The sequence below is a fragment of the Zingiber officinale genome, chromosome 1A (assembly GCF_018446385.1).
Source record: "Zingiber officinale cultivar Zhangliang chromosome 1A, Zo_v1.1, whole genome shotgun sequence".
NCBI lineage: Eukaryota > Viridiplantae > Streptophyta > Magnoliopsida > Zingiberales > Zingiberaceae > Zingiber > Zingiber officinale.
In genome coordinates this window covers 183,357,435-183,380,695 of record NC_055987.1, presented here as the reverse complement: position 1 = coordinate 183,380,695, position 23,261 = coordinate 183,357,435, and positions in this window count along the sequence as shown.

Here is a 23,261-nt window from a genome sequence, read left to right as displayed (position 1 = left end):
CCCGATTTGACAGGGTGCCTTCCAACCATAAGTGCGAGTCGGCCGGACCCATCCGGGTATTCGATTCCATCGGCCGGCCGGCAGTCCGGTCGGACCGGCCGTCTACGGCCATCCGTCCGGTCGGACCACACTCTCCCCGGATGGGCGGCTGCTCCGGTGACTTCCACTTGGCGTTGACTTTGCAGGAGGGGCCCGCTCTTACTACCGGATCAAGAGAGAAAATATGATGGGAAAAATGAAGAGATGGAAAGTGTGATGAGAGAAAATGAGGAGAGAGTGTGTGATGAGAGAGAATGAAGAGAGGAAAAGTGTGATGAGAGAAAATGAGGAGAGAGAGTCTGGTGAGAGAGATTAAGGAGAGAGAAAGTATGATGAGAGCGAATGATGATAGAGAAAGTGTGATAAGAAAAAATGAGGAGAGAGTGTGTGATGGGAGAGAAAGTGTGATGAAAGAGAACAAAGAGACAGTGTGATGAGAGAAAATGATGAGAGACTGTATGTGATGGAAGAGAATACGTGATGAGAGAGAAAATAGTAGAGAAAGTGTGATGAGAGAGAAAGTATGATGAGATAATAAGGAGAGAGAAAGTATGATGAGAGAATAAAGAGAGAGAAAGTGATATAAAAGAAAAATTGAACAAATATATTAAGGGTATTTTCGTCCAAAACTTAATTTTCATTCTTATTCCCATCAAAATCCAAGAGAGGAGATGGGTTTCATCAATACCCATATTTTCCGATTTCATTTTAAAATCTTGATTCTATTCCTATCAACCAAATACAAGGTTTGGGAATAATCTAATTCCCCATTCTCATACCCATGTACCAAACGCCACCTAAATCTTACCCTTCTCGGATACCTTCTGGAAGTAGAGAAGTTTCTTTCAAGCCTATAGTTATAAAGAAATATGATGAAATATAAGATACAAATAGAAATAAAAGCAAATGCACTTTACAATTTAAAAACTTTCCTTTGGATGCTTGTTTGTCATTGCCTCTTGATGGTGGAAAATGCAACACCAGTTCGTTTCCAACCCATTAAGAACTGACTCCGAAATCTCCTTGAAACTCTTCTTTTATAATCTTTAGATCATGATTAATTTCCTCCTACTAGACAACTAATTTTACCCATCAGTTGATTGATATACTATATATTTAAACGTCACTTTGACCTGTGAGCTCAATGGCTCTATCCATCTCAGCGTCAGTCAACTATTACTTGATCAGTCGAATCTCACAGTCGAGTTTTGAATATTTTGTTCTCTCGAACACAAACATCAATCGATAAAGACACTCTATTAATCAACTGTTACAATTAGTCAAGTTTTTTAATCAATTTATAAAACTTATATTCGTTGCTAAGTGTCATTAGTCAACTAATTAAAGACATCATTCAACTTTCATTGTAGCAAATTATAATTCACAGTATTATAACAAATTACTGTAACACAATTAATGTAGCAAATTACTGTAGCATAGTTACGGTAGCAAAATTCTAAAAATATTCAAATTCCAATTTCAAAATTTAGAGTATATCAGTTGATCAATACACCTTATCAATCGACTATTACTTATGTTTTAGTATTACCAAGACTAAATTCTCATCTTGTCTGATGATCCCGTCTGAAAGTTGAGAAGACAGAATAACAAGAATAATGTGGCTGAAATGTTGACCAAGTCGTCATGTCCTGGAGGGGGAGGGTATGATGAGTTGTCTTCTATATTAACCAAGTTGTTAGAAAGTCTCTAGTCAACGCTACCTGCAAACAGTGATCAGATTTCCCCAGTCCCTGGCACCCCGAAGCTTGTGGCAAATCCCATGAATATACAAGAAATAGGCTAAATAGTAGAATAATGAAATGAATGAAGAGTCAGTACAGTGGCGTACCCTGGCCCAGGGGCGCCTTCTAATAGACCTGTGAGTTGGTAGTGATGTTGATCGAGTCGTCGTCACCCAGAAGTGTAGATGAATGTGAATAGGATGAGAAGATGGATCTGGGACCGATGACGCAAAATCGGATACGGCATGGATCCAGCATAGAGTCAGAGATGACGACATGCATCTAGGATATAGCAACGACACGCAGGCCAAAATATAACAGCGACACTCGGGCCAGGATATAACAACATCACATAGGTCGGGATATGACAATGGCATGTAGGTTGGAACATGACACGCAAGCTAGATTAGTGAGAAGGTCAGAACACAACCCACAGGCCAAATCGGCGTGAAGGCCGGAACACAACGGAAGTGGAATGCGGTCATATCGGCGATAGTAGGGCCTACGGTAGCAATAGCCGGATCTGTGCTAGGGGCGGCGGCAGGAGAAGGGAGTTCTAGGGAAGCTATTTATGAGGGTGTAGGTCCGGTCATGGGGTAGTTGACGAGGTTGTCAGTGTAAGGGGAGGAGGCGGTGCCTCCTTGGCCGGCGTCGACGCTGTCCGAAAGAGCGGAAGGTAGTGCGGGGAGAGGACGGTGCAACTGCTGGCTGGCGAGGCAACAATGGCTCACAGTACCTAGGCTTAAGTGTGGGAAGAGGGGAATGACGACGTGGAGAGGGAGAGGGGGGCGACGCTTGGCCGCTGGATGCAATGGCAGCCGCTGGATGCAACGACGACCGCTAGGGAGAGAGGAAGAGTGGCTCCCGTATCTACACACCAGGTACCAGTAGATAACACCGCTAAACATGTTTCAACAACTAATGAATAAGATATACTTTTATTGTTCTCCTTTCTCATTGCCTCCTGCCTGACAACCCGATTCTGGTGTCTGAAGAGTTCCTTGAGATTGAGCATCATGTCATAGGCAGTGGGTATAGCCTGATGCTGATGTTGCAGTACATTTAACATAGAAATTAAAATGTAACACCACGTCATCAACCACAGAGTTAATAATACACAGAGTTAATCTTTCTTGCACATCCTACTATTATCCTGCCTAAACTTATATACGAGTAGTGCATAATTTAGCCGAAAACCAATCACACAGAACCAGACAACTTGCTCTAATACCACTTAAAGGCGCTGGAATTCCGTTCTGTTTAAATTTCTCTATACAAAAATTATACAAGTACAGAACGATTCCTAGCAACCCGCATGTTCGATCAGACATGTGTTTGATTAATCAAGCAAGTTCTTGATGGATAAAAGCACACCTTGATCGAAGTACAAGATCGCTGACCTTTTGTGTTGGTATTCAAAATCGATACAAAGAAAACTAAACTAATTATGCTGCCGAATTAAAGAACTAGTTGCACATTTCCTTTGTAGCTAAAGACCTCTTGATCTTCTGTTGTATTCCTCTCCTCTTCTTAGACGTCGTGTGGGCGACAATCTACCAAGATAACAAACACCCTTCCATTCGTTGTTTCCAAACCGCCGGCCACCAAGAGAGGCTCTAGGATGGGGTGCCTCCTCCTCTTCTTCCTTTTCCTCTTCTTCCTCTTCTCCAAATCGCCGGACACCAAGGGATCTAAGCAAGAGGTGTCGGTCCCTAGCAAGGAAGAGGAGTCGTCGGCCCTAGCAAGGAAGAGAAGCCGCCGACCCTAGCAAGGAAGAGAAGTCGCCGACCCTAGCAAGGGAGTTGTGGAAAACTTATGTTTAGGGGGTACCACCTCCCCTTTTTATAACTCTTGCCGTCGGTTACAAAGAAAGAAAAAATAACAGAATTCTGTTTAGAAAAAATCTCCCTTTTATGTTTTTTTTATAATCAAATTTTGTTTAGAAAAAAAATCTCCCTTTTATTTTTTATAACCAAATTCTGTTTAGAAAAAATCTCCTTTTTATTTTTTATAACCAAATTCCATTGGGGTGGATGCGAGGCTTTATATAGAGGCTACAACAGGGACCTAGAGGAGGAATTGGTTTAGGCCTCCTAATGAGTTTGGGCTTCCTGTGTTCGGCCCGAACACTTAACTCAAGTCCATCAATAATAACTCATACCACTAAAGGGTTATTATTGAACTACCGTATCAATCTCATATTACAATATGGGCTCCTTTTTATCATGAGTGTGTTAATCTCCCTGTGTTTAAGATATCGTATGTCCGTTAATTAAATGAGTTACTAACAACTCAATTAATTAACATCTAATTCCAAGAGTAGTACCACTCAACTTTATTATCATGCTGGACTAAGTCCACCTGCAGGGTTTACATGATAATCCTTATAAGCTCCTCAAGGGGACATTATCAACCTAAATAATTAGAACACAGATTCCTTCTATAATCTACAACACACCATATAAACAGTATTATTTCCCAACTCATCGGGCCTATTAATTTAACGAATAAATCTCACCTATTTATAAGTTAAAGAAATAAATACCAAGTATACGTGTTTGTTATTATATAGGGATTAAGAGGACACACATCCATAATAACATAAGTTCTGTTCTTTTATGTAGTCAGTACAAATCGAACAACCTCAAACGGTCCTGCTCAATACACACATAGTGTACTAGTGTAATTCTATAGTTAAGACAGACTAATACCAAATTACACTACAATCGTTCCAATGGTTTGTCCCAATCCATCTAGGCTATGAGCTACTATTTATAATTTATAAAGAACTGATAACATGATCTTCTGTGTGACACCACATACCATGTTATCTATAATATAAATTAAATGGACAATTGTATTGACATATATATAAATATAAAATATAAATATTTGACCAAAGTGATTCTCATTTCAAAATATTTCAAAGCAAATGTTCATACAAAAGCTAGGCCTAAAGTATATATCCCAACAGTAGGATCGAAAAGAATTTAGATATCTCCACAATGGTATGATATTGTCTACTTTAGGCCTAAGCCCTCATGGTTTCGCTCTTGGGCTCTACCCAAAAGGCCTCATGCCAATGGAGATATTTTTTTCTTATAAACCCATGGTCTTTCCCATGTGTTTTCAAGTGTGACTATGTTTGCAACCTTGCAACCCCAGCAAAGAGTGAGTACAGTGACGTACCCTGACCCAAGGGGACACCCTCTAGTAGACCTGTGAGTTGGTAGTGACACTGATCAAGTTGTCATGACCCAGAAGAGTAGATGAATGTGAACCGAATACGGAGCTAGATCTAGGGTTGATGACACGAAATCGGATACGGCATGGATCCGGAGGCGGCAGCATAGAGTTGGAGCAGCCCCGGTCCTAACATTCAGGAGGCCCTGGGCAAAATGATAAAATAGGCCCTAATTTTTTTAATAAAGTAAAATTTATTTACAATGACTTCTTCTAACTTTCCTAGAAGCAAAATCATCTATAATATTATTAATTTCAAGATTTTCTAAAATCTCTTTTTCAATAGATAAAATTACTAATCCATTCAATCTCTCTTGCGACATCGTTGATCTCATGTATGTTTTCAGTAATTTTAATTTTGAGAAACTTCTTTCAGCTGATCCTACGGTAACAGGCATAGTCAACAATATTCTATAAGCAATTGCAACATTTGGATAACAATCTATATTTTTTACAAAATTAAGAATATCAACTGCCGACATTATCTCATTTGGTAAAGTTAGGTGTAGTATTTGTTGGTGCAATATTCCTTAGGTCAAGGTTGACCTGGTTGACTGAGCTTGAATTAGTTCAAGCTCGAGTCTTAATGTTTGGATTTCGATGTTTGGCAATACGACAAGACATGGAGATTGCAATTGCAATTGTTCATATGGTGAGATTGTGAAGGAGAGTCAAGTAGGTCAAGGTTGATTGGATACTTGACTGGGAAATCCTGGTGAGTGAAGCCAGGTGAAAGTCCTAACTGGGAGGTTAGGCAGATTGGAAGTCCTGGTGAGTGAAGCCAGGCAGAAGGAAAAACCCTAGTGAGTGAAGCTAGGTGAAAATCCTAGTGAGTGAAGCTAGGCAGTTGGAAATCCTAGTGAGTGAAGCCAGGTGAAAGACCTGGTGAGTGAAGCCAGGTGAAAGACCTGGTGAGTGAAGCCAGGCAGTATGGAAAATCCTGGTGAGTGAAGCCAGGTGAAAGACCTAGTGAAGCTAGGTAGTATGGAAAGTCCTGGTGAATGAAGTCAGGCAAATGAGAAGTCCTAGTGAGTGAAGCTAGGCAGAAGGAAAGTCCTGGTGAGTGAAACCAGGCACAGGAAATCCAGATGGATCAAGTTTGATCAGACATCTGGTGTTGGGAAGCCCAAGTAGGTCAAAGGGATTGACCGGATACTTGGCATGAGAAATCCAGGTGGATCAAGGTTGATTGGACACCTGGTGAAGATAAGTCTAAGTGGGTCAAGGATGACCGGACACTTGGCGCGAGGAGAGAAGTCCAAGTGGGTCAAAGGGATTAAGTGGACACTTGTTGAGGGAGTCCTAGCAGGTTAAGGGTGACCGGATGCTAGGCATGATGTACCAACAACTCATGGTTGACCGGATGTTGGTTTAGGGGACTTTGGACTTGATTTTGGGCAAAATCAAGGAGCTGGATCGATCAGTCGATCGATTGGCTCATGCCCAATCGATCGGCCGATCGATTGGGTGAGTCCCCGCGACAAGCTTCCTCCCAATCGATCGGTGGATCGATTGGGAGAGGCTCGCAATCGCACAGAATAGCGCTGGATCGATCAGCCGATCGATCCAGAGCTCCCAATCAATCGGGCGATCGATTTGGAGGTGTGATTCTGCGCAATAAGGCCTGGATCGATCGATGAATCGATCCAGGCGTTTCCCGAGACCACAGAGGCGCTCTAGATCGATCGACCGATCGATCCAAAGCCTCCCCAATCGATTGGGAGCAATCCAATCGATCGGGATCCGATCGTTGGCGCTGGATAAAGTCGTTGGCGTGCGATTCCTTCGCCATCATTCGTAGGGTTCAACTCCAATCTTCACGACTACTTCTCCACAGCGATTTTTCTTCCTCGCTGCCAGTTCTTGAAGGTTCTTGGAGGCTCATCCAAGTCAAGAGGCAAGTTGCAACAAGAAGAAGAAGAAGCTAGGGTTTTCATTGTAATCTTGTAAGATTCATTTGTATTTTTGGTTCTTTCTTTCTCATTGTTGTATTGTGAGGTTGTAAGGCTTCTCCACATTCGGTAATTACCGAGAAGGAGTGTTTTTATATTGGAGGGTGCGTGAGTGTGTGGATCCTTGGATTAGTCACCTCATCTTGAGGTGGATACCAAGTAAATCCTAGAGTTAGCGTTGTGTGTGTGTTTCTTCGTATTTTCCGCTGCATATCTTTGAAGAAACAAGCAACGACGAGCACAAGATTGCGCCGAGCTATTCATCCCCCCCTCTAGCTACATATTTGGTCCCAATAGTATTTTTAATTCTGTAAACAAATCATCTAACTCAACATCTAATGAATTATCATACGTAAAATTGGATGTCAGATTAACACAATATTTTCTCAACTCATCATTATCTAATGATTTTAATGTTTTCGAATCAAACAAAAAAACAAATATATTTTCAAATGTTTTCATTTCATCAAATTTACTTTTCAAAGAAGAAATTGTCATGTCTACAATAATCACAAAATAATCAATTCTAAAAGATTCTTTAGGTGATAGTGAAATTTCATCATCTTCTTTCTCATCAAATTGTTTTTTTTCTAAAAATACGACGTTTCGTTGAAAATACTGGCTCTATATTCATATCAGATGCAAGACTTTTAGCAATAGTCAAACTTGTTGCAAAACCATCATTCCTATATTTTTTTCAAAATATGATATTATACCATCTAATTGTTTCATAGCAGAATCAATACATATAGATTTTGATTGTAACTTCTTACTTATCATGTTTATAGCAAATAAAATATCATACCAAATAACCATACCAAGTAAAAATTCAAAACTTTCAATTGAGTTAACTATACTTTCAGCTTCACTCTTAGACTTTGCATCATCACAAATGTCATATAACTCTAATAAAGCACTTCGCACTTCAAGAGCTTGAAACCTAATAGCTTGAACACTTTTAATACGACTTTCCCAACGTGTGTTTGAAAAAGATTTGACAATTAATCCTTTCACATTATCAAGTAAAACTTTCCATCTATTAGGAGAACTTGAAAACAATGTATATATGTGTTGAACTACTCCAAAAAAAGAAACGACTTTAACACAAGAATGTGTTATATCACTAAGAGTTAAATTAAGACTATGACAAGCACATGGCATGTATAACGCTCTTGGGTTTATTTCAAGCAACCTCTTTTGAACTCCTTGGTGTTTTCCTTTCATATTAGAACCATTATCGTAACCTTGACCTCTAATATTTTCAATACTAAGATCAAGTGATTTCAAAATATTTTTTAATTCATTAAAAAGTCCAAGACCAAACGTATCATTTGTAGGACCGTTGGGTCGGCTAGGAGAGGGTTGTTGGATATTCCTGTAAACACAAAAAGCAAACAACAACCTTCCTCGAACTCTTTAAGCTAACACTTGTATATATAAAGTAAATTAGCAGTAAATAAAAAGAAGAAAGAAGAGGCTCACAACTTGACTTGGTTACAACCAAGGAGGTTGTTAATCCAAGGAATGAACGTGCACTAAAATATCTCCTTCAGGCGGAGAAGCCTCTTACAGCAGTGAAAGCACAAAAGACAGAAGCTAAACTAGAAAAGAAGCGCACAAGTGTTTGGAATGTAAATTTCTGAGTTCGTTGAAAAGCTTCTGGACCAAGGCTATATTTATAGCCTTGGTCGGGGCTCCTCGAAGGGGTTCCGGGCGCCCTGGGGAGGATAAACTTTATCCCCCAACGATCAGATCGAGTCAAAACTCGATCCTGGTCAAAAGGATGGTCAGGGCGCCCCGGTCAGCTCCGGGCGCCCCGGACCCCGAAAGTCAATTTTGGTTGACTTCTTCGTCCAGGACCTCTGCTCCGTTTCAGTCTCGCCTCGGTCTGGGTCTTCCGCTCCGGATCCGCTTACTTGGGTTATCTCTGCCATCCGGAATAGGGCTCACCCGAACCCAACTTCCGGTCTTCTCGAGCAGCCTTCCGCTCCGGCTTCTCGTCCCTCGGAATCGTCGTATGTCTCCTTCTCGTCCACCAGCGTACTCATCCATAGTCTTCATCCCTCGGTCGCACCCCGTGCCGACCTTCTCGCTAGCTGCGTCTCTTGCTCCCCGAGCAATCTTCCGCTCCGGTTTTCGTCCCTCGGAACCACCGCACACTGCCTTCTAGTCCGCCGGTGTACTCTTCCGCAACGCCTCGTCCCTCGGACGCACCGCGTGCTGTCCTTCTCGCTGGCTGCGTCTTCCACTCGACTACCTGTGCTTCTAAGCTCCTGCACACTTAAACACCAAGTTAGAAACACACAGGACCTAACTTAACTTGTTAATTACACCAAAACAACCTTGGGGTTCCAACATCATTAACTTTTAGAAACTCTAAAAAATACTCTTCTATTTTCACATTGCTAGATGACATATTAACACATCGTACTATGAAAGTCATTTGTTCTTGATGACTAATATCCGGAGTACAATCAAGAATTATTGAAAAATATTTTGCCTCCTTAATTTTCTTAATGATAATACTTCTAACATTATCGGCTAAAAGAGAAATCAACTCATTTGAATTTTATGACCAAGATAATGATGATGAATTTCATTATTTTGAATGTGTCTAATATGATCTTGCATCACAACGTCAAATTCAGCAATCATTTCAATCAACCCTAAAAAGTTTCCATTACTTTCTTGATATAGTTTCTCATTAGATCCCCGAAAAGCCAAACAACGTTTAGAAAGACATTTTACAATTGCTAATATTCTTGTAAGAACTTGTCTCCAACGCTCTCTTTCTTTAGAAATTTCTCGTTGTAGATCTTTATCAATTGTTTCATTTTTATCTAATCTCATTTTTAATTCCTTCCAAGAGTTCATATTAATTATATGTTCAATAGAATTTTCATGTTCTTTAAGTCGTTCACTGATATGTTTCCAATCTCTAAACCCATCATTCGCTAAAGAACTTCTATTGTTTTCATATTTAAATAACTTGCAACAAAAGCAATAAACTTTATCTACATGTTTACTATATACCAACCACTTTCGATCTCTTTCCTCTCCATTACTTATCTTTTTAAAATAATAAGTACTTGAAAAATGTCTAGAGTAGTGATCAAAAGGAAATGTGAGATTTATTTCTCTTATAGGCCCCTTTTCAACTAAAATATCACGTGCATTGTTATCAAGATTATCCCAATTTCTTGGGTCATATATATCAAGTGCAGGAATAAATTGTTTATCAATATTATTATTCTCATTATCTACTATATTAGTAACATTTTCATGCTCTCTTAAATTATCTTTATCTTCATTAATATCTTGAATTTCATTAGATTCATCATTAACATCATGAATTTCATTAGACTCCTCACTAACATCATGTATTTCTTTAAACTCATTTATATTATCCCTATTTAAAATTTCTATATTTTCATTAGAACTTGTACTTTTAACAAAGAATTTATTAAGAGCACCTCTTTGTGATTCAATTAATTGTTCTAATCTTTTTCTTTTTTTTCTTTTTTCACATCCAGAAATATGTTTTTAGGCAACATATTATAATTCACAAAATCACAATTAAAAAGCTATAATTTAAATCAACTTAATCTGAGTATAAAAGGAATAATAGCACCTGGATTGAAATTATTTGTAGGCTTAGCACTTAGCAGCTTAAGCACCTCGCCTCGGACACGGTAGACTGTAGTAAAACACCTGTTATTAATTTAATAATTAAGTCAACATTAAATTCCAAATTTACAATTAATTAATTAACAAAAAAATTCCTAATCTATGAACAATTAACTAATTAACAAAAAAATCCTAGTACAGCACCGTGTAGAGTCTGTAGACTTGCAATCGTCGGCTCGCAAGTCGCAACAGAGAGGAGCAGCCGTGTAGAGCATAGGCAAAGGAGTGAAGGACTGAAGTAGCACTGGCACAGCCGCACACGGCGCAATGCCACAACCTCGCGGTCGCGGAGGCAGAGCGGCGAAGACAAGGAGTCAGTCACAGCTCACAGGCAGAGGTGAGAGACCGGAGACGTAGAGGTGAGAGTCTGAGAGACGTGCAGTCGTGAGCCGGAGCGATTCGCTAGAGGAGAGGACTCAGAGCTAGAGGAGCAGGTGAGCAGCTGAACAGAACAGGCCCTGGCAGCGGTAGGGAAGCGGTGTTTTCTTCTTCAGCAGTTCAGCTCCTCCGATGCCGCTCGGTGCGCCGAGTAGTACGCCTCGTGCAGTCGTGCAGGGACAGTGTGTTTCCGGCAGCAACGCGGGGGAGAGCGGAGTACCGGTGGAGAGGGTCCCTGCTGCCCCTCTCCGTCGCGCGGCCCTCCGATGTGCTCGGAGCAGCAGCCGCCGACCGGCGGAGGTGAAGGAGAGTACGCAGTCTCACAGCCGAATGGGGCGATTTCGCCAAAGGAGCAGCGTCGACGATGGATTTCGTGGAGCAGCAGCCGGCGGATGCAAAAAGCAAAAGGAAAGTAAGCAGCAGCCAGCAGATGCAAAAAACAAAAGGAAAGTAACACTTAACCTAATTACTAAACATATACTTATCTATAAATTTGGGCCCCCTAGAATATTGGGCCCTGGGCAGACGCCCAGGACCGCCCGACCTCTGGGTCGGGCTTGAGTTGGAGACGACTACACGCATCCAGGATATAGCAATGACACGTAGACCGAAATATAACAGCGACACGTGGGTTGAGATATAATAACGGCATCTGAGCTAGGATATGACAACGGCACGCAGGCCAGAACACGACATGCAAGTCAGATCAATGCGAAGGTTGGAACATAGCATACAGGCCAAATCGGCACGAAGGTCGGAACACGATGGAAGTGGAACACGGTTAGATCGGTGATAGTAGGGCCTACAGCAATAGCAGTTGGATCTATGCTAGGGGCGGCGACAAGAGAAGGGGGTTCCAGCGAAGCTAGCAGTGAGGGTGTAGGTCCGGCGATGGGGGTAGTCAACGAGGTTGTCGGTGTAAGGGGAGGAGGCGGTGCCTCCTTGGCTGGCCTTAGCGTTATCTGGAAGAGGGAAAGGCAGTACGCGTGAGAGAAAGGGGAGAGGACGGTGCGACTGCTGGCCGTCAAGGCCGCAACGGTCGGTGAGGCAGCAACAGCGCACAGCGCCTAGGCTGCAGTGCATCTCAAGTGAGGGAAGAGGGGGATGCCAGCATGGATAGGGAGAGGGGGGCGGTGCTTGGCCACTGGATGTGATGGAAGCCGCTAGATGAAGCAGTGGCCGCTAGATGAAGCAGTGGCCGCTGGATGCAGTGGTGGCCACTGGGAAGAGAGGAGAGGAGTGATCTAGTCATGAAGATGGCATGCATCGATGGAGGGAGGTGGTCTTCCTCAGCGTGAGGCACCGGCGTCTCGTAGGAGAGAGAAGAGGAGAGGCGGCATCGGTGTCGTCTGTTGGTGCAATATCCCTCAGGTCAAGGTTGACCTGGGTAACCAAGCTGAGTCTTGGTTTGGGTTTAGATGTTTGACAATAAGATATTGATTGAAGAAGAGTCAAGTAGGTCAACGTTGACTGGATACTTGACTGGGAAGTCCTAACTGGGATGTTAGGCAAAATGAAAGTCCTGGTGAGTGAAGCCAGGCAGAAGAAAAGTCCTGGTGAGTGAAGCCAGGCAGAAGAAAGTCCTAGTGAGTGAAGCTAGGCAGATGGAAAACCCTAGTGAGTGAAGCTAGGTGAAAGCCCTGGTGAGTGAAGCCAGGTGAAAGTCCTAGTGAGTGAAGCTAGGCAGATGGAAACCCTGGTGAGTGAAGCCAGGTGAAAGTCCTAGTGAGTGAAGCTAGGCAGATGGAAAACCCTAGTGAGTGAAGCTAGGTGAAAGTCCTGGTGAGTGAAGCCAGGCAAGGGAAAATCCAGATGGATCAAGGATGATCGGACATCTGGTGCTGGGAAGTCCAAGTAGGTCAAAGGATTGACTGGATACTTGGCATGAAAGAAAAGTCCAAGTAGGTCAAAGGGATTGACCGGATACTTGGCACAGAGAAAAGTCCAAGTGGGTCAAAGGGATTGACCGGACACTTGGTAAGGGAGTCCTAGCAGGTCAAGGGAGTGACTAGATGCTAGGCATGACATACCAACAGGTCAAGGTTGACCGGATGTTGGTTTGGGATATTTGGGACTTGGTTTTGGACAAAAACCAAGTGCTGGATCGATCCGTGGATCGATCCAGGCTCTGGATCGATCAGTGGATCGATCCAGACCTGTCCCAGCGAACAGAAAGCTTCTGGATCGATTGGGACGCGGCTGCTTCGTGCGATAAGCGCTGGATCGATCCGTGGATCGATCCAGGCGCGTTTCCAGAGCACAGAGGCGCTCTGGATCGATCCGTGGATCGATCCAAAGCCTCCCCGATCGATTGGGAACATTCGAATCGATCGGGATCCGACCGTTGACATCGTTTATAGCTGCAGGCGTTCGATGGCTGCGGCAATCCTTTTCTCCGATTCACTCCAGAGCTCTCGACAGCTCCTCCCCAGCACTCTCTAAGCTCCTCACCGCCAGTTCTTGAAGGTTCTTGGAGGTTCATCCAAGTCAAGAGGCGAGTTGCAACGAGAAGAAGAAGAAGCTAGGGTTTTTACTGCATTTCTTTTACCGAAAAGGAGTGTTTTCATAGTGGAGGGTGCGTGCGTGGTGTGGATCCTTGGATTAGTCATCTCCGTTGGAGGTGGATACCAAGTAAACTCCTAGTGTTAGCGTGTTTGTGTTTGTTTATGTATTTTCCGCTGCGCATTCTTGAAGAAACAAGCAACACCGAGCAACGAGCACGCGACGAGCTATTCACCCCCCCTCTAGCTACTTTTGGTCCTAACAAGTGGTATCAGAGCGAGGCCGCTCTTCACCGGAATCATCGCCGGAAGGGTCAAGCATAACAAGAAAAGCTAGAGGGTGAAGAAGTTGGAGCAAATTCATCAAAGTCAAAGAATTCAAGAAGCTCAACTTCAAGATGCAATTCCAAGATGGACTTGGATTTGACACAAGGGTGGCTCCACCATATTCATCTACAAGCTTCGATTCTTGGAAATCAAGAATCGAAAATTTTCTTATGATGGAGATAGAGCAATGGTTTGCTCTCATGGAAGGTTTTGAAGCTCCCACAAATTCCAAGGGCAAAGTACTCAAAAGGAGCAAGTGGAGCAAAGACCAAATCCAAAGATGTGAGGCCAATGACAAAGTGACCAAGCTTTTGGTCAATTTATTGCCAAGCAACATCTTGGAACAAATTGGAGAGTTTGAAGATGCCAAGGAGCTTTGGAGCAAATTGGCAAGAATTCATGAGATCCCCTCCACTGTATCAAATCAAGGAGAATCCAAAGAGGGCGACTCATTGGATCAAGACCAAGAGGAGGACTCCGAGGTTGAGAGATACTCAACCTCCGAAGAAGAGGAAATCCAAGAAGCTTCATCCTCAAGGGAATGCACCGAAGGGAACAAGGAGGGAGCATACTCCTTGTTTCACATTCAAGATGATGAAGCCTCCACCTCTAGGATTGAGGGGGAGCAATCCTTGGTGACACCGGAGCAAGAAGAAGAAGAAGCTTCTACATCCGGGTCAAGAGAAGAAGAGGAGGAAGAAGCTTCTACCTCCACAAGTCAAGAAAAATCAAATGGAGGAGAATCAAGGTCCGATCAAGAGGAAGCTTCTACCTCCGGATCCAAAGAAAAAGATGTCACCCCTGCAAGCAAAGGTATAAATATTTCAATTAATAATAAAAATCATATAATATGTTTTGAGTGTAGGGAACATGGGCACTATAAGAGCAAGTGTCCCAACTTGGCCAAGAAGAAGGGTCAAGTGGCACAAAAGGGCAAGGAGAAGCCCAAGGAGACCACCCCCGGGACAAAGAAGAGCAAGGAGCACATTGTGTGCTTCTTGTGTCAACAAAAAGGGCATTACCGAAGTCAATGCCCCAAGGGGAAGAAGATGGTCAAGGCTCAAGGAGGCACTAATCAAGGGGGAGCCTCCAAGGTAAAAAGGAAGGTAACTTTCATTGAGCCTATTCCCTTGCAAAATGGTAAAAAGCATGCTAGGTCAAATTTTTATCATTTTAATGCTATTTACCATAAGAATAGGAAGCATGAGGGCCTTAAGGAAAAACATGTGGCCTTACATGCCAAAACTACCCAACCTAAGGTTAGGAAGGTAGATAGACACTTGGGCAATAACTCTAAAGATTTTAGATACAAGCCTAGAAACAAAAATGCTCATGGGTCAAATGCTAAGGACTTAGTGAGAGAAAATCAAGTCTTGAGGTCAAGACTTGATAAAATGGAAAAGACCCTAAAAAGGATGGAAAATATCCTATTAGGGCAAGATGAGCATAGCCTAGGTCTAGGAGCACAAAGGTCATCTAATGGCTATAGAGGTTTGGGATACAAACAAAAGGCTAAGAAGGATGTGCCCTCTTACCATAGAGTTCCATATAGTTATGGAACAAACCCTAGGTCTAGTGGTCAAGCCAAAAATACTAGGGAAGTCATCCCTAAGAGTATTTTTGCAATAAATGTGACTAAGACTTCTAAGAAGTCTAAGAAAGTCACAAACAAGGTCACAAGGGAGGTTATCCCTAGAGTTGACCTAGAAAATGTGACCAAGGCTTCTAAGAAGCCCAACAAGGTCACTAGGAAGGTATCTAGGGAAGTTATCCCTAGTGAGTACCTAGAGCATCCAAGGAGCACCAATAGATGTTGGGTTCCTAGGAGCATCTTCTCTACCCCATAGATGGGTTAGAGAGTGTCAACTCCGATTAGAAGGGTAGTTAACCCAACTTTGAGGAAATTGACACTCAAGGAGCATTTTCAGGGTTTTTGTTAACCTTTGAAAATGAAATGGAAATATTGATTACTCCTTGAAAGAGTAAAATGTGCCTAATGGTGGAAGAATTGATTTTAATCTTAAATGGCACATATTGGAAAATTCATAAGAACTATCAAGTTGGGTTTTTGATATGTTCTTAGGCAATTTAAGGCAATCCGGACCTTAAATTTAAAAGTGCTACTCTTGAGGAAAAATGGAATATGCCAACATTTGAGGACATGTTTATTTTAATTGGCATAAATTAATCAAGGGAATAAGAAATGCAAACTTAGGTTTTGGCACTCTCTTGAAGCACTTTGGGCAATCTAGGGTTTAAGTTTTAGGATTAGCTAAGATTAATGATACTCAGATAGGTAATCTAGGTATATTTTATTTATGCTAAACCATGTCATGATTGTTTGCTCATAATATGCCATGACATCATATTTTATCTTATTTGGATTTTGCATTCATGACTTATCATGAAAAATACAAAAATACCATGTCATGCCATACATACATCATGTAGTTATAGAAATCTTTCTTTTGAAAGCTATTTTATTTTGATGTATGCCATAACATTATCATGCATTATGTTTATTTCCTTAAAAATCAAGGACATATGGCATTAGTTAAACAAGTGGCATTTGTTTACAACAAGTGGAATAAACAAGTGACATTTGTTTAACAAGTAAATCAACAAGTAACATCCTTTGTGGATGTCTACCTCTCAAAATGCCTAGATAGATATGCATGATCCCTAGAATAGGGCAAAACCAAAATCTTACATCTCACAAAGACCTATAAGATGACTTGTATGTGTTTTAGTGCATATTATATACAAGTGAGATGTTAGGATGATGAACAAAGCTCAAGATGTTGATTTAGTGCATTCCTTTGAGTTTTAAATTCATCAAAACACATAGTTGTGTGTTTTCCCATCATTGGGAAAGCTAATGTACAAGTCATGTGCATTATGCCCAAGGAACATGATGGGATATTGGTTTTGAAAATGGTTTTAAAATGTTTTTGGAAAACCATGATGAAGGCTATCTTTTGATAGTAATCACCATTGAATAGTTAGACACAAACTTGAAGAAAAACACTAAAGTCTTTGCAAGTTTTCAAGTTTGTGTCAATCCTTGAAAATATGATGTATTTTCATAGAAAGCTATTTTTCCATGATTAAGTATGCCCTAAATAATGTCTACACGAAATTTCATAATTTTTGGATTTTTGTAGAATTTTCTAGGGGTTTCTGAAGTTGACTGAAAGGAATCTATCGAGCTCAATCGATCCATGGATCGATTGAGTTCCATGAATCGATCCATGGATCGATTCAAACGGTAATTCCCGAAGAAGTTGGATCGATCAGCCGATCGATCCGGAGTCTGAATCGATCCGTGGATCGATTCGTAAAGGTTCAATCGATTGGAACCCAACTCAATCGATCCAAGTTGCTGATTTTGGTGGGAAGGCCTGATTTCAGCATCTTTGAACCTCTTTGAGTCTAGGTAACCATTTCAAACCCCTTAAATACATTTGTATACATACAAAGGGTATTTTCATGTTGAAAACAAGGATGGATTGGTTAACGAAGACTAAGTAGAAGTTTAGGTTGAGGTTGTTTCAAATTTTGAATATTTGAACCTCAAAACTTCCAAATTTGGGTTTCCTAATGTTTTAGGGATTCCAAGTCATTGTTGGTGCAATGACAGAAGTTACCACCATGTCTTTAGGGGGAGGGACTCTTTAAAGACATGAAAATTATTTTTCATGAACCTTGGAAGGTGGTTAACCTTCTGTTGTAAACTTGCTCAAGGTTGAGCATTTACACTTGAAATGGGGAGAAATGGGGAGTGGATATCCTCATTATTTCAAGTGGACACTCAAGTAGTAGATAATGCTCAAGGGTTGGTAGTTGTCTACATTGAGGGAGAAATTAAGGATAAATGAAGGGTATGGGACCTTCATTATCGTGTTGATCACAACGAGTGATGTTGTGAACAACGATGAGCAACTCTTCAGGGGGAGAGTCTTCAACAAATGGATTTGTTGGAGTGTACCCAGAATTGGAGCATAGGTTGATGTGTGTCCAACGATGGGTTGATGTGTGCCAATAGGGGGAGAATGTATGGTTAAGCTTAGTCCTTCATTACCTATGGGAAGGTCATAGGGGGAGAATGAAAGGACTCATGAAAGGGAGTAAGTTAGGCTTTCATTACCTAGAGGGAGTTTGCCCTCTTAGGGGGAGAATGAAGAGCTTAATTTATGCTTTCATTACCTAGTGGCATGAAGAAGGAGGCTATGGGATTAGCCTAACTTACATATGGGATTGTAAGTGTTATTGTGGTATTGTCAAACATCAAAAAGGGGGAGATTGTTGATGCAATATCCCTCAGGTCAAGGTTGACCTGGGTAACCAAGCTGAGTCTTGGTTTGGGTTTAGATGTTTGACAATAAGATATTGATTGAAGAAGAGTCAAGTAGGTCAACGTGATGGATACTTGATGGAAGTCCTAACTGGGATGTTAGGCAAATGAAAAGTGTGAGTGAAGCCAGAAGAAAAGTCCCGTGAGTGAAGCCAGAAGAAAGTCCTAGTGAGTGAAGCTGGGCGGATGGAAAACCCTAGTGAGTGAAGCTAGGTGAAAGCCCGTGAGTGAAGCCGGTGAAAGTCCTAGTGGTGAAGCTAGGCGGATGGAAACCCCGGTGAGTGAAGCGGTGAAAGTCCTAGTGAGTGAAGCTAGGCGGATGGAAAACCCTAGTGAGTGAAGCTGGGTGAAAGTCCCGGTGAGTGAAGGCAAGGGAAAATCCAGATGGATCAAGGATGATCGGACATCTGGTGTTGGGAAGTCCAAGTAGGTCAAAGGATTGACTGGATACTTGGCATGAAAGAAAAGTCCAAGTAGGTCAAAGGGATTGACCGGATACTTGGCACGGAGAAAAGTCCAAGTGGGTCAAAGGGATTGACCGGACACTTGGTAAGGGAGTCCTAGCAGGTCAAGGGAGTGACTAGATGCTAGGCATGACATACCAACAGGTCAAGGTTGACCGGATGTTGGTTTGGGATATTTGGGACTTGGTTTTAGACAAAAACCAAGTGCTGGATCGATCCGTGGATCGATCCAGGCTCTGGATCGATCAGTGGATCGATCCAGGCTCTGGATCGATCAGTGGATCGATCCAGGCTCTGGATCGATAAGTGGATCGATCCAGACCTGTCCCAGCGAACAGAGAGCTTCTGGATCGATTCGTGGATCGATCCAGATGTCCCAATCGATCAGTGGATCGATTGGGACGCGGCTGCTTCGCGCGATAAGCGCTGGATCTATCCGTGGATCGATCCAGGCGCGTTTCCAGAGCACAGAGGCGCTCTGGATCGATCCGTGGATCGATCCAAAGCCTCCCCGATCGATTGGGAACATTCGAATCGATCGGGATCCGACCATTGACATCGTTTATAACTGCAGGCGTTCGATGGCTGCGGCAATCCTTTTCTCCGATTCAATCCAGAGCTCTCGACAGCTCCTCCCCAGCACTCTCTAAGCTCCTCACCACCAGTTCTTGAAGGTTCTTGGAGGTTCATCCAAATCAAGAGGCAAGTTGCAACGAGAAGAAGAAGAAGCTAGGGTTTTTACTGCATTTCTTTTACCGAAAAGGAGTGTTTTCATAGTGGAGGGTGCGTGCGTGGTGTGGATCCTTGGATTAGTCATTTCCGTTGGAGGTGGATACCAAGTAAACTCCTAGTGTTAGCGTGTTTGTGTTTGTTTATGTATTTTCCGCTGTGCATTCTTGAAGAAACAAGCAACACCGAGCAACGAGCACGCGACGAGCTATTCACCCCCCCTCTAGCTACTTTTGGTCCTAACATCGTCGACATGGAGAGGGAAGAGGGGAGCCGGTCGCTGTGAGGGGCGGCGACCGCAGGGGATGACGCTAGAGGTGGCATGGGCAGTGACGAGCCTTCAACCCTAGTGGCGACAGAAAGCACCCCATCCCTCCTCATTTTGTGAACAGTGCCCCACCTTTAAAGCCCTAAACAATGGAATAACTAAAACACCCTCCCCCTTTTCCCTAATTCCCTTGAGGTCCTATAGATACATCTGTATCATCTGATATCTGATTGACCTCAACCTATCAAGACTTTCTTGGCTCAAGATTTAGTCAATCTTGACCTGTCGAGACTTCTTGTTACCTAGCAACCGGTCAACCATGACCTATTGAGATTGTCTTATTGTCAATCATTCGGTTAACCTTTACTTGTCGGGACTTTCTTATTACCTAGCATCCAATTAACCTTGATCTGTCAAGATTTCGCACCTCATGTCAACTTTCAACTGGACTTCTAACCATTAAGTATCCAGTTAACCTTGATCCACTATAAATTTTTCACTTATCAATTCTCTATTAGACTTTTAATCACCAAGTGTTTTGTCAACCACGATCCACTTAGACTTTTCATATCTTGTCAAGTACTCAGTCAATTTTGACTTATTTGACTTTTCACTCAACTAATTTAACATATTGATCGAGTGTCATCTGATCAATATTGACTTATTTAACATCTCATTAAACGAACTAATATATTGATCAAACATCAAAATTCAAATTTAGGTCAAGTTAAATTTAATCAATCTAATTAATCTGAACTATGAGTAGATTGCACCAATAAATTTTATTCAAAATGGTGAAATAAAATAATACGAAAATTTTCATCTCAACTTTTTCAATGCATTAGAAATGTTAAATAAAGTTATGCATTGCATTCCACCAATTCAACCTTAACCAATGAACACACAAACACACATCACACCAAATATAATAGGACCACAAAAAAAGAAATAATACAATTCCTAGGACCACAAAAAAAAAAAAAGAAAAAAGAACATTTGGCATGAATTGTAAACAAGAAGTCATCGTGTCGCATTCTCACAAGTCCTCAAACAGGAGGCTAGCCATTTGAAATCAATAGCGTAATCAATCAATTAATTTCTAATTACTATTCAGTCCATTAGTTTATCAAGAAGGACGTGACTTGCTCCTTTTGTCTCATTAGTTTATTAATTACTTTCTATTTTTCCCATCCCGAGGATTGAGGATGGGATCTCCATTCCTCATCATTACATCATTAAAAAAATAAAATATGTTTCTAAAATCTACAAAAAAAATAAATAAATAAATAAATAAAATATATCTCAGAATCTATCGCATCTTAAAAAGATATTTTTAAAAAAGAAATCACATTTTTTATCTCAAAATATCTATCTTTGATACTCCTATAAATCAAGATTACTCTGAATATGATGTTAACATAAATATTATTATAATATTTTTTCAACATAGCTCTTTAATTTTTTTTAAATTTTTTTGGCCCATACAAATTTAACTTAAAACAATATTAAAAATCAAAATATTAATAAAACTTTTCTTTTCTTCGATGCAAGCCATGTGAGTGTGTTCCCTTAAAAAATATAGTTAATTTGAGGGCTCAAAAAACAAAACTCATTAATGCTTCGTTTCATTGTTTAGTTCAACGTCTAGATGAACGTGGCATAGAATTGGATCTAAATTATCGTAAATACGGGATTCGATCCATTACGATGAGATCCGTATCGATTAATTATGATCGAACGTGATCTCTATCTATGCAAAATAATCAGGCTTAAATGAGGATTTATCATTATCAGAGTTTTTAAGAAGAAATTTTATTTAATTAAGAAGATTTTTCACGATAAGTAATATTTAAAGAAATTCAATAATTCCGAGCCTTCTTTGTCAACTTTCTTAATCTCAATTTTATGAAGCAATCAATTCTTTTTTATTAGACCAGGTGATGCAATCAAATCAGAGACTTTGATTCATTTACAGAAAAATTTTAAAACGCAACGTATATACATTTGGAAGCCAACTCTAAGATATTCATTTTCTTAATCCTTTTATTACTCAATACTACTACTGCACCATAATCATGGAGGCACTTTAGAGAACATTATGGTCTACTTTGAAATAACTGTCAAAAATTATTCTAAAATGGTGCAATTTTGTGATGTAATTTTAATTAAAACTGTTTTAAAGTAGTATAATTTTAATTAAAATTATTTCAAAGTGAAACAATTTTGATTAAAGCTACTCAAGGTGAAGTATTAGATTCTCAAATATTTAAGAATTGAGTCTCAGTTTTAATAAATTAACGGATGAATTTTTCTTAATAATTAGTTGACCTAAGAATACTAGATTGATGAACTATCCATTATAAGTACTTTTTTGATTTATCCTGATGACTAATAAAAAAATTTTATGTAACTAAATTGATCATCATTAGGATTAATATCAGCAACATATACTTGGTGCTAAAGGATGTCTTTGTTACTTTTCTGCCTAGTTAATTATTCCTCAATGGCACCTCCAGAAAAAACAGAGATTAATTATAAACTGAAAGCTAAAAGAGAAGCTTCCTGGAGCGAATGGCTGCAGGCAGGTGGTAGATAAGCTAACAAGTGGACTCAGAATTCCAAACCCTTATCTGTTTTCCAAAAATATATAATAAAAAATAAAAAAGTTCAAAACAATTATTAGAAAATAAGCACTGATTGATGGTGAGCAAATCTTTTGACAAAGATGCATGACATTAGTCTGTATTGCTAGTCTAAACTCATTCACACAGTGTCATGTGTAAATCAAAGATCAACTTATATGTTTTTTTTTAAAAACAAATGGTTATTTGATGTACACACTTCTGTACAGTTAGGATCGAACTAATCGCCATGGAATGTAATTCTCTGGCACTGGAAGCAGATTGGACAAGGTTTTTTTTATTATTATTATTATATATATATAAAAAACAAATGTTTCGTATTCTTCTTTGTTTGGTGAGGCCCCGTAGTTGCTTGTGGTGGAGGCAATTGTCCATGTCAATGCCCACCACTTTTTTCCTCCTCGACAGAGTTGCTAATTGAGTCATAATTTAATTTTTCGACTAATATGTAAAAGACTTCCACAGATCCTACATATTCCGTGTTTATTTCCAGGATTTCGTTTGCTGGCTGAGTCTATCCCTTCTACTTAAATGTTGTCACGCATTGATAGAACCTGCTTCAGAAAAAGAGAGATTCTGAAATCTCGTCACGGATCATAAATGGATGTTTTGTTGACCCGAAACGCATTTGGCATGTTAGGGCATTGACTAGTGAAAATTGTGATAAATATGAAATTTTATTTTAGAGGTTTATTATCCTTAAATCAAAGTTGAGTATGATTTATTGTGATAAACTTTTGATATTGCAGTTATTAGTTGATGAGGCAGATATGTGAAGAAGAAAAATTCAAATCATGTGTGGCTTGTTGAGCTCGTAAAGGAAGACCTATGAGTTTAAAATATCAAATGTGGCTTGTGTGGGAGTGGCAAGACGTAATAGAAGATCAATAAAGCACCAAACCATCATGTTCATCTACAAGAACCACCAAACAACT